A 12,959-nucleotide genomic window follows, 5' to 3' on the forward strand; every position below is an offset into this window, starting at 1 on the left:
TTTTGTTAATATTCTGGTGTGAATTGTCAGCATGGAGTGATGCTTTCAGTGTCACCTAAGTCTCTCCTACCTTTTCATCATTCGGGTTATACGTTTGTGTACTCCTGTGTGTAAATAATCCCCTATATCCAAGTATCCCTGTTGTGTCTGTATTTAAACTCGGTGTACTGCTGTGTGTAAATAATCCCTTATATCCAAGTATCCCTGGTGTGTCTGTATTTAAACTCTGTGTATTCCTGTGTGTAAATAATCCCCTATATCCAAGTATCCCTGGTGTGTCTGTATTTAAACTCGGTGTACTGCTGTGTGTAAATAATCCCCTATATCCAAGTATCCCTGGTGTGTCTGTATTTAAACTCGGTGTACTGCTGTGTGTAAATAATCCCCTATATCCAAGTATCCCTGTTGTGTCTGTATTTAAACTCGGTGTACTGCTGTGTGTAAATAATCCCTTATATCCAAGTATCCCTGGTGTGTCTGTATTTAAACTCTGTGTATTCCTGTGTGTAAATAATCCCCTATATCCAAGTATCCCTGGTGTGTCTGTATTTAAACTCGGTGTACTGCTGTGTGTAAATAATCCCCTATATCCAAGTATCCCTGGTGTGTCTGTATTTAAACTCTGTGTATTCCTGTGTGTAAATAATCCCCTATATCCAAGTATCCCTGGTGTGTCTGTATTTAAACTCGGTGTACTGCTGTGTGTAAATAATCCCCTATATCCAAGTATCCCTGGTGTGTCTGTATTTAAACTCAGTGTACTGCTGTGTGTAAATAATCCCCTATATCCAAGTATCTCTGGTGTGTCTGTATTTAAACTCTGTGTATTCCTGTGTGTAAATAATCCCCTATATCCAAGTATCCCTGGTTAGTGTCTATATTTAAATTCTGTGTATTCCTTGGTGCCCTTGCTGGATCCTGTTAGCTGTCACATTGTGTTTTCTCATCATGGTTTAATCTCCTAATTCTTTGTTTTGGTATGATGTCTGTGTTTGAGGATCACCTCTTTGACTTTGGCCTGTTTTTGTCTACCTTTTTTGAATCACCCTTAATAAAGACCTCCCTGACTCGCACTCACATCCTGCTTCTCCTAGTTCTGTGCTTATAACCTGTATTCATCTTTCTGCTTTCAGCCTGGTGGTTTCCGTGTGATTGGAGAATCCCCAGGTGTCCGTCCACATCTTGTCCTCCACAACTTTAATGTGACCCCTTGGTAGTTCAGTTCACTCTGTCCTCTGGCTACTCTGAGCCAACCACATTCCCTGAGCCCAAATCACACTCCAGTGTCCACACTGTATATCCAGCTTGAAGTCATCAGGTCCTCCATGCACAGGAGGGCCAGTGATGGACAACTGTCAGCAGGTGGTGTGTTGAGCCCCAGGTGAGAGACAGTGCATGTGTTTCAGTTAAAGAGTCTACTGGCATTTTAAATAATTTTATTGTTTGTTTGGGGTGGGGGTCACTAGAGGTGAGCTTACCTTTAGGATTTGAGTCAGATTCATGCACTGTCCATGGTTCTGAAGCGTCCTTATCTCAGTCCACTTCTTTTATGCTTATGCAGGAAAATTCTTTGTCTTATCATTGTTTACTCTCTCTCTCTCTCTCTCTCTCTCTCTCTCTCTCTCTCTCTCTCTCTCTCTCTGTGTGTGTGGGGTCTTTACCTACTTCTGGGGACCAAATGTCCCATGTCAGATAGGACAAAATAAACACTTTGCTATTCTGGATACAGCTTTATTTTAAAAAGTAAAAGTATCAAAAATATACAGAGTTATTAAGATCATAACAGCCCTCATCCAGAGCTCAGTGGAGACGTGGTCCTCTCAAAACTAAGGTTTAGAACGTGGCACTGTTAACGTGTGTGTGTGCGTGTGCGACTAAGGCCACACCCGGTCACACTGGCACTGTTAATGCATGCTCAGTGGCACCAGTACCACATGGATCTTACCAATTACATCACCAAGTGTTCCCCAGCATTACAGATCCACACTGGCCTCCCTGGTAGCTAAACCTACTGGCATTGTTAGCACATGCTCAGTGCTGCTGGTTCTACCTGGACCTGCTGCAATACACACAACTTCATTCTCTCCAGCCTAATGGTGGGTTACCCCAACCTGTCTGAGCTCTGGTCACCCCCCACCCCGATTGACCCTTTCAGCTGCCTCTGATCACTCCTTCACTGCTAGTCTTCATTTACGGCGTATGCGGCTGAGCTGCATGAGCAAGGATGTGGCAGACTTAGCTACGAGTCCCCTGGTACGTACATCAACCAGCCACCCACGATCTGTCCCCTCAGTCACCAGTGCAGAGTGTATTCTACTCTTCTCTTCAGATATAAGGTGGACACCTCTAACTGCACATACATGTGTGTGTGTTGTGGCTAAAATTGCTCCTTGTTAATATGAGGTAACCAAGTTTCCTTGGCTGTGTGTATAGCAGACTCTAACACAGGCTTCGTCAGAACTACAGTTCTGCACTCTGATGTAACAATTCAGAAAATTAAGATATTAGACTCAAATACGTAATCTATAATCAATCATCTGATCATCTAGTATGTGTGTATGAGTGTGTGAGTGCAGAATTGTATGGAATTGTTTGTTAAATATATTTGTTTTAGTTTGTTTGAATTAGTGCAAAATAATGATTTTGGATCTGTGGATAAGAACAGTCAGTGTGCAGTGCACCGGATATGGCCTGAGAAGCATGGCCTCTTTGTGGGTTTCCTGTAAGTGTGTGCATGTGTGTGTGGGTGCGTAAGTGCCTGTATGTGTGTGTGTGGGTCCATATGTGTGTATGTGAGTGAATGCATGTGTGTGTGTGTGTGTGTGTGTGTGTGTGTGTGTGTGTGTGTGCACATGAATGCACGTTTCCATACCTGTGTGTGTGTGTGTGTGTGTGTGTGTGTGTGTGTGTGTGTGTGTGTGTGTGTGTAGCTTGGTATGGTTAGTTTGATTTGTCTGTAGATATCAGAAGTGTGTAGGAGACTTCAGTGTGGTAACAGAACTCTGCATTCACACTCCTTTCACACTGATGCTCCTCAACACAGCTCACCTGATAGAGAGAGAGAGTGAGAGAGAGATAGATAGATAGATAGATAGATAGATAGATAGATAGATAGATAGATAGATAGATAGATAGATAGATAGATAGATAGATAGATAGATAGATAGATAGATAGACTCATCACTAACTAGGGTAGCACATAATTTTAAGATGAAATAAAGTCTTTGTAATAAGACTGTCTACCTGAAATATATTTTCACTTTTCTTTTTGAAACTTGAGGACAGAAACCAGCAAGAACCATCAGCATGTTTGATCTGTTTAGAGGTTCTTGTAGTTTTGAGGGTGAAAATAATATTCAGTACTAAGGAATACTCTTCAGGTAGCTTTCACACTACTTACTGGTTATTGTGTTTGACCATCAAAGATATAAACAGCAAGAAAAGACAGTAAACTAAAAAATACTGAATCAGTTTTTTGAACACTAAATTAAACTTGTAATGATTTCAGAATGACAAAAATGGAGACTAATTAAGTATCTGTAGTTGAGTTGTGACAGAGACTGTAGACACAGATGGAGGAGAGGAGAACACACAGGACATACAGTGAACAGCAGCTTCCTGTAGACACCACAGTCTGATACGGTGGGGGTGGGGGTGAGGATGGAGGTGGGGTGGAGGAGCTCAGCACCAGGGTTTGAAATCAAAGATAAAGTGGAGCTGTATTAATTAAAGTCAGATGTCTAATTACTCGTAGACTGCAGATAGAACTTGTGACTGTGGAGGGAGGGAAACACAAACAAAAGCAGAAACGCTAGTAGTAACAACTCAAAGTGCGCAAGAGCAGGCTACAGTCTCAGAGCTACAAACACAGCTACAGTCTCAGAGCTACAAACACAGCTACAGTCTCGGAGCTACACACACAGCTACAGTCTCGGAGCTACAAACACAGCTACAGACTCGGAGCTACAAACACAGCTACAGACTCGGAGCTACAGACTCAGACTCAGCGGCAAACTCAGAGCGGCAAACTCAGAGCACCAAACACAGAGCGTCGTCTTTGGGGCACTGAGTGAGCAATGCACAGCACTTGAGGAGAGTAACTGTGGGCTATAAATGGAAGGTATGACAAAAGAGGGGGGTGGGGGATGGTGTGTGTGTGTGTGTGTGTGTGTGTGTGTGTGTGTGTGTGTGTGTGTGTGTGTGTGTGTGTGTGTGTGTGTGTGTGTGTACAAGTATGTTTCACAGTACCTCATCAGTGCTGGAGTGTTTCTGGATCTGTGATTTGTTTTTACACCTCTGTTTATCTTCTGCTTCTGTAATCAGCACAATAATAATAATCACACAATAACATTACAGATCTAGCCTGAAGCACTGGGACAACCACACAGCACAAAGTCCAGGGCTGAAATTACAGCTACAAAAATGTACAAAAAAAAAAGGTGGATTTTACAATAAAAATGTCCAAGTCAGCTCCAGCCTCTTTAGCACTGCAAGGCCACAGTTTCCTGCGCATGATAATCTAACTGTGCTCAGCACAGTTTCCTGGGTATGGTTATCTAACTGTGCTCAGCACAGTTTCCTGGGTATGGTTATCTAACTGTGCTCTGCACAGTTTCCTGGGCATGGTTATCTAACTGTGCTCAGCACAGTTTCCTGCGCATGGTTATCTTACTGTGCTCAGCACAGTTTCCTGCGCATGGTTATCTAACTGTGCTCAGCACAGTTTCCTGGGTATGGTTATCTAACTGTGCTCAGCACAGCACAGCTTAGCTCAGCACAGTTTCCTGGGTATGGTATGGTTATCTAACTGTGCTCAGCACAGTTTCCTGGGCATGGTTATATAACTATTCTCAGAGCTCCAGAATCCTTCAGCTGAGATGTCTTAATTCTGTAAGGGTTTGCCGACTGGCTCTGCACAGAGGTAAGACTCATCATGTTTCTCTCTCTTTCTTCATTAACGTTTGCCATTTGAATATTTTGTGATATTTTGCACAGATAAAACTGACATAAAACATTTTCACATCACTATTTTCACATATCCTTCTCAGCCCTGATCTCCAGAATGACACTTGTGGAAAAAGAAACCTTAACCAGACTCAGGAGTCCAGAACAGCCTCGCACGGCCTTGGTAACTGTGGAAAAGATGCTTATGTTAATAATTACTGAATGCATAGCCATTACACTTGACCAGAAGAAATGACAACTATATAGAAATACAAAAAAAGATATTAGGTTTCTAAAATATTAATATTTTTGAAAATTGAGAAAAAAGTGTGAACTAAAATGGTGTCAGTAAAATACAAACACACAAAAATGGAGACTGAATGAGTACCTGAATTTCTCTTGCGACAGAAGCAGTAGACACAGGTGGAGGAGACGAGAGAGGAGAGGAGAACACACACAGGACACACAGTGAACAGCAGCTTCCTGTAGACACCACAGTCTGATACAGGAGGGGTGGGGGTGGAGGTGGAGGTGGGGGTGAGCTCAGCACCAGGGACATCCGTGTCTGAAATCAAAGAGGAAGTGAAACTGTTTTAATGCAGGAAGGGTGAACCAAGAGTGTCAGGGTAAAATAGAGCTTTTAGTTAGGCAGAACTTACATTACTAACAATTGTTTTGTATCTCTGTAACGCGAGGAGGCAGAGCAGCATGCGAGGACGAGTTGCGTCACACAGAAACATACGTTTATTAACACAGAACAAAGACAACGTAGCTCGCTGGCTATCAGGGTTAAACATCGACAAACACTAACGATTAGACAAGACCTTAAATACACACACAGTGACAACGGAGAACAAGAAACAGGTGTGAGACACGGTGAGGGCGTAGCCCTACAAACGAACACCACACACACACATACACACAAAGGTGTCTGGGAGGAGGGGCCGTATCATGACAATCTCTCTCTATAGAAGTCTATATATGTATATCTTATTGTCCTTGCTTTAATTTCTCCCAGGATCAATAAAGTTCTTTCTGCCAGTCTTATAAAATAAAATACAGTAACACTGTGCACCAGTAGGTCAGGGAAAGTCATTGTTTAAAAAAACAAAAACACTGTTCAGCAGGTGGTCAGGATGAATGATCTCACCAACAAGAGACAGTCGAGTGCTTTTCTTCCCATAGTGGTAAAAATAATTATAGCTCATAGCTCCAGTTTCATCTCTTGTAATACGTTTCTCAAGTGCAGCACAATAGTACAGACCCAGGTCTGATTCGCTGACGTTCCTAACCAGTAGATCGTAAGTTATATTGGACTGATTCCATTCAATAGAGTAACGTGGAAGACCAGTAGATGTGGGACCCAGTGCTGATATATTGAGAGGAGGTTGATGCTCATGTGAACAGTTTCTAAACCAGAACATCCTCTGTCCGGTCTTCCAAACACAGTCTGAGTAGACAGTGACGTTGTCTCCTCGTCTGACTCTCCTCTCCACTTCTGCTCCAGAGATTCCCTTCTGACTGGAGAACACCACACCTGCACCATAAATTCTTTCCTTTAGACTACAAGGTGGCGTGGCTACTTTGAGACTTACAATACTGTCTCTAGTAATGGCACAGCTTTCATATCAGGTAGCTTTATTTTCAGAGTAGGTACTGAATTCTCAGATGTTAACTGAATGACAAAATGAGTTTAAGTGTATAAACTAGACAGGCCTGTAAAATAAATAACCATATAATGGTGTTGAAAGTAAAATTAAGATGAAAAGGTTACTTACACATCAGAGTTATGAAAGCCACTTCTGCTGTCTCCATCTTAGACGTTGGTGCTGGGTAGCTGATGGTGGTCGGGGACTTTTAGGCGGATGTGAGTTGTGAGACCTGATTGGTCCACGTCACAAGTAATGTTTCTCTGTGTTCAGTTTTGTGGCTCAGATGACCGTGATCAATGGAAAATATCTCTGTGTTGGTCAGCAGATGTCTTGGGTGCTGTTTTGATGGGTAAAAATGTTTTCATTCGCTTGTGGTTTGATAAATGTTCTAACTAATGTGTATGTTTTTTTTCTTAGACAAACCAAGCTTGTGTTTTCCACTGTTTACATCTGTGAATTGTTTGATGCATTGACCTGAGATTTTTCTTTCTAAAATGTAAGTGCAGAGAGAGGCCTGTTTATTGCATAAGTGCCAAACTGATAGTGTAGCTGTTGTGCAGAAGGCCACGGCCACACACCCTGTTTTATCCAATCAAACACAGCACCAACGAAATGTAAGAGTCACATTTTAGTGTTAGCACATACGGTTGGAGAGATCTCATTGATAAATACCTTTGACCAATTCGGATTGTGTAAAATGTATTTTAACAGTGCATTAACAGTGCATAAGCTGATCCCAGGTCAGTGTTACTACACTGACTAAAAGGGAGAGATTCTGTAGGCCTACAGAACGTAAACAGCTGTTAAATGCAGTCAGTGTGCCATTCTGGAAGAGCCTGAGCCACAGAGGGGCGGGACTTCCTGTTTCTTCTGCCACTCACAAGTTTGACGTGGCATCATTGTCATTAGTTGGTCCACATCAGTAGAATATTAATATTATTATTTTCAGTCTCAACGTTTCACAGACTAGTGACACTTCAGTTGACTTTATTGGTGTGAGCCGGTGCTCCTCTGTGTGTATGTGTGAGCCTGTGCTCCTGTGTGTGTGTGTGTGTGTGTGTGTGTGTGTGTGTGTGTGTGTGTGTGTGTGTGCGTGTGTGTGTGTGTGTGTGTAAATGTAACCTGTAAATATAATAAAAACACAGTCTAATGTTTATATCAGATCCTGGTTCAGATTTGTCAATTTAACGAGGCCTAAAAGATATGACTAGTCAATGTAAAACAGGTCTGAGATCAGAGATTAAAAGCAGACAGTGCAATGTACTGTTGTCTGTACGTGTCCTGTGCTCTCATTGTGGGTTTCCTGTTTTAATTTGCAGGAACTCTGTTGTTCACAAACTCTCAGGGTGGGGGAAAGGAATCACACAACACTGTCAGAGCCTAAACATCCTTTAATGAATTTATTGACATGTTTATGCATTTTCTAATCCATTTAATACTTTATACTGTCTCAGTGTATCTGTCTATCTGTCTGATATACCTGTACAGTCTGGTTAAAGAAACATGATAAATTGTTTAATGTTGCCATTCTCATTGCACTCTCAATGCACTCTCATTGCACTCTCATCGCACTCTCTACCAGTCATCATAACCTGTTCACAACACTTTTTGCACTTTGCCTTTTATTTTCTTTCATTTTCAGTCTCTCGATGTGGCAATGCAGACACGCATGCACACACACACACACACACACACACACACACACACACACACACACACACACACACACACACACACACAGATTACCTGTTTTACACATTCACTGTGCATTAGACAATCAGACATTAGTGCACTACAATAACAATGACAGGTCAGTATATAACAGATCTGAGATCAGATATTAAAGTTAACATGCAGGGCTTCAGCAGGGCCTCATTGTGGGTTTCCTGTTTTACTCTGGTTGCTTGGTTGCTGCTCTGGTTGGGTGGAAATGTGGCTGCATTGTTTATCTGATCATGTAAATATTTCAACCTCTTTCTTATTCTGTGTGTGTGGACACACACTGCAGAATTGTTTTGGTGTGTTTGGGTGAGCGCTTTTTTCCACAGTGGGGATTCAATGTCTGTGCAGGGCCCCACATGACTAGTAATGTACTTCTCCTAAAACATGTAAAGTAGCATTAGACTAATGACCAGCAGTAGGTAAAAGGTTGTTAACGGTTAGATTGTGGTTGTGATTAAGAAACTGTTGATTTCCCAAATGTACATCCTCACCATAATACCAAATGTGTATAAGAGAGCGAACATTAGGGCATTTTTCAGTATAATGTGAGCAGTGATCAGTGCATTGAACTGATGAGGTTTCACTCTTATGTTTCTGACTTGTACATCACTCTCTGTGTGTGGGAGTAAAAACACATAAGGTGGTGGTGGGGGAGGAGCTCAGCGCCAGTGTGAATTGGGTCTGAAATCAAAGGAAGTGAAACTGCATTCAGTAGGTCTATTTGTCAGGTTTTAACTTTGGGTCCAGTTAACTGAGTGATAATGTTACCTCTGCATTTTAAACCCTAAACAAGTACAACTAAAGTTATGCATAAACGTCCTCTTAAATGGAGATCAAGTGCTAAGTTGGAAGTAATTTCTTGACCACTCCGGATGTTAATCTAAACAAACAGAGTATCACTGAAATAGTAGAATTACAAAACAATACTTGAGAGTCACAGACATAGATGTGAGACTATTGTAGGTGATATATGAAGATAAATAAAGCTTTTTTATACAAAAAGAGCGCCAGCTGACTGTAGAGAGCTGACTGGATGAATACAATTATTATAATTACGGTACGTCTTGTGTCAGTGGGGGTTTGAGGTAGTTAGACTGTAATAGTAGATTTATAAAGCAAGTAATAGGCTGATCCTGGTTCAGTGTGATTTCTTAAAGGATGTCTGGCAATGCTAAAAAAGCTGCAGCATAGAGTATGTAGAACAGATCTAAGATGAGTTGCTCAGTTTCTTTTATCACACCATAGTGGTGCGTGAGAGAGAGAAACCACAAGTGTTTCCATTACAGTCTAGAGCAAAGTGTGTGAGGGATTGTAAAAGCTGATATCTGTCTGTAAAATGTCCTTGATTTTGAGAAACATGCTCTATCTATCTATCTATCTATCTATCTATCTATCTATCTATCTATCTATCTATCACTAAGATTTTATATATATATAAATTATTATTATTATTATTATTATTAATAATAATAATAATAATAATAATAATAATAATAATAATAATAATAAATTACTGGGCAGGATTTGTCTGTGAAAAAGTGCTCCATGAGTCACTATATCACACATGAGATTTGATGTTCACTCATGTGTCGCAGGATGTATGCACACCCACCTGGGCTACATGACCTTTGACCTGGAATAAAGGGATCAGTCCTGTGTCAGCAATCATTTATATGCTGTTTACTCATAAGCACTATTTTATGTTTTAAACAGATTCTGGGTCAGTTTCACAAATTTAACAAGGCCTGAAAGATACATATACTTCATGTAAATCAGATCTGAGATCAGTGATTAAAGATGGTCTGTGTGCAGTGCTCTGGAAGTGGCCTGAGCTGCAGGGTCTCATTGTGGGTTTCCTGTTTCTTTGTTGTTTGCAGTCTTGCAGGTTTGGGGGCAGGGGAGACAGCAGTAGGGTGTACAGGGGTTAGCATGGTGTACAGCGGTCAGCATGGTGTACAGCGGTCAGCATGGTGGACAGGGGTCAGTATAGTAGACAGGGGTCTGCATAGGTACTCTGACCAGTCTACTGCTACAGAATAATCTGTGATGCACTGTGTGTTCTGACACTTTTCTATCACAGTCAATATGAATGTTTTCATCAATGTGTGCTACAGTAGCTCTTCTGTGGGTTCAGACCAGACGGGCCTTCACTCCACACCAGTGAGCCTTGGGGACCCAGGACCCTGTCACCAGTTCACTGGTAGTTCCTCCTTAGACCAGTTTTAGTAGGTACTAATCACTGCATACTGGAAACCTCTGGAGATGGTCTGACCCAGACGACTGCTGCTCAAACACACTACCCCCAGGTGACGTAACTAGTAGAAGCAGACAGGACTTTAACTGATTAGTATTATTGAATTATTAAGCCTAAGATCACTATGGGCAAAGCCAGGCCTGGCATTAACAGGGAGTGGTGTAACACAGGCAGCCACTGAACTCTGAAACAGTGGAAGCGTGTTCTCAACATGAGCGGTAGCTCTAATTGGCCAGTGTCACTGTGATTGACAGGGGAGAGGACAAATGCCAGCCTTCCCTCACTGAGAGTCAATTTGCTCTCTCAGGCTCCCATTCACAGATGACTGTGGCATCATCAGGGATAAAACTCATGATCTCCTAGGGAACGCTTTTCTGTCGAACCACTGAGGATGTAACCACTATGGAACAAGTCTTTAAAAACATAGTGTGCAACTTTAAGAAAATGTAATTCTTTAAATACTGAAATAAGCGAGTTGGATGAATTCTGTAAACACTTAACCTTTCAATTCACAGTCCACACAGATCATATATTGAAACTGAACTGCAAACAGATGTTTTGAAATCTGTGACATCACAGGCATAGCCACGTTTACACACGGCCACCCACAGGGGGCGATAAGGAGGGTTGTTACTGCAGACAGCCTGTAATAGTTTATAGAGAAGAGGTCATGTGAAGAAAGGAAGTAACCTTTCTGCTGTTCCTGGCTGTTGGGAATCAGATCCAGACTTTTGGAAGGAGTGGATAATATAGATTTTTCATCTAATTCCTCAGACATCAAAATCATCATGTTAATTTAATATTCATCAGGTCATTGTATTTACATTGGCCTATTTTTGCGTATATTTGATTACATTTTAAAAGCTTTGTAAATCTATAGCTATTTCCTTCTAGATGAAATCATATAGTCAGTTAAACAGGTCCTGTAATAGCTCACCCAGTAATGCAGGGCACTAGCCACATCACTGTTGTGATTCTCAGGCTATGTTTGTAAAATCTTACTGTCACGATTGCTCCCTCCCAGTTTCCATGTTTTCCCTGTCTTGTATATTTTAGTTCCATGCCATAGTTTCATTTTTCCGCCCCTCGTTTGATTGCTTACACCTGTCCCTCGTTTCTAGTTCTGTTAAGTTAATTTATTTACACTCTTTCTTGAGCCCTGTGTGTTTGCTGTTTATTGCATGTTTATTTGAATGGTTGCGTTTATTTGAATCTGTGCATTTATGTGTTATGTTCATTATGTTTATTTGATGGTTGCATTTGTGTTAGGTTCATTGTGTTTGGTTTAATGTTTGGACCTTTGAAAGCTCATCTTTTTCAGAGCCTTTATTTGTTAGCCTGTTTTGTTATCCTAGCCTTCGTGTTTCCTAGCCTCTGTTATATCCTGCTTCCCCTGTTTACCTTTGTGTGTTTTTGTTTGTTTGTAATGTATCCCCGTAATCTCCGTGTTGGCTCTATGACCCTGGACTGCTATAATGACTACGACTCTGGATTTGCCCCTAATAAATCTCGCTCTTCTCCGCACTTGCGTCCGCCTCCTTACCGCTCATCGTTACGCTTACCAGTATTAAAGTCATTCTAAATGCAGTAAGTCCAGTTTATTATTTATTTTCCATTCATCGCAAATATTATATAGAGGTAAAATTAACCTCATTTTACATATGAAATATGCTATTTAGAACATAAAGCATATCAACATTTTACATATATCAGGTCTGGTTGGTAAACTTATATTAGAGAAAGACACGTAAACAAAGTTTAAATTTAGATTTTAGATCATATATTAATCTACATTGTTAAAGTAGTAGAAGGTTCTTTTTTTTTTTTTTTTTATCAAAATACAATCATATGTATCACAGTGAAGCCCAGCTGCACGTCACCTTATTGATATTCAACAATAAAAAAACAGTTCAGACGTCGAGACACAGAAGTCGATAACATAAGCTATCACTAGACACGGGAGTAAGCACTTCAACTTTTCACTCATCTTCCTCATGTGTAAGGGTGATGTGACCATAAACCTGATTTGTCATCTTACTCTGCTTCCTGGAAAGATCTTCCTCAGTAGTTTTACACTCAACCAGTTCTGACCTCAGAATAAGTACTGAAATCAGAGTTCTGAAGTCTCGTCTTCTTGGGGCGTTTCTTTCCAACACTCAGCTTGTCCAGGGAGGCGTAACAAACGTCACCTCCTCCAGCCTGCTGTGAGTTTAAAAGCATCTGGATTTGACAATTTTACATTTTTACATTTAACATTTCACTGTTACAGTCAAATGGTTAAAAAACAATATTGTGAGTGTGTGTTTGTGTACAAGTATGTTTCACAGTACCTCATCAGTGTTGGAGTGTTTCTGGATCTGTGATTTGTTTTTACACCTCTGTTCAAC

Source organism: Electrophorus electricus, chromosome 5 (genome assembly GCF_041902795.1).
Source record: "Electrophorus electricus isolate QZ-2024a chromosome 5, ASM4190279v1, whole genome shotgun sequence".
Classification (NCBI taxonomy): Eukaryota; Metazoa; Chordata; class Actinopteri; order Gymnotiformes; family Gymnotidae; genus Electrophorus; species Electrophorus electricus.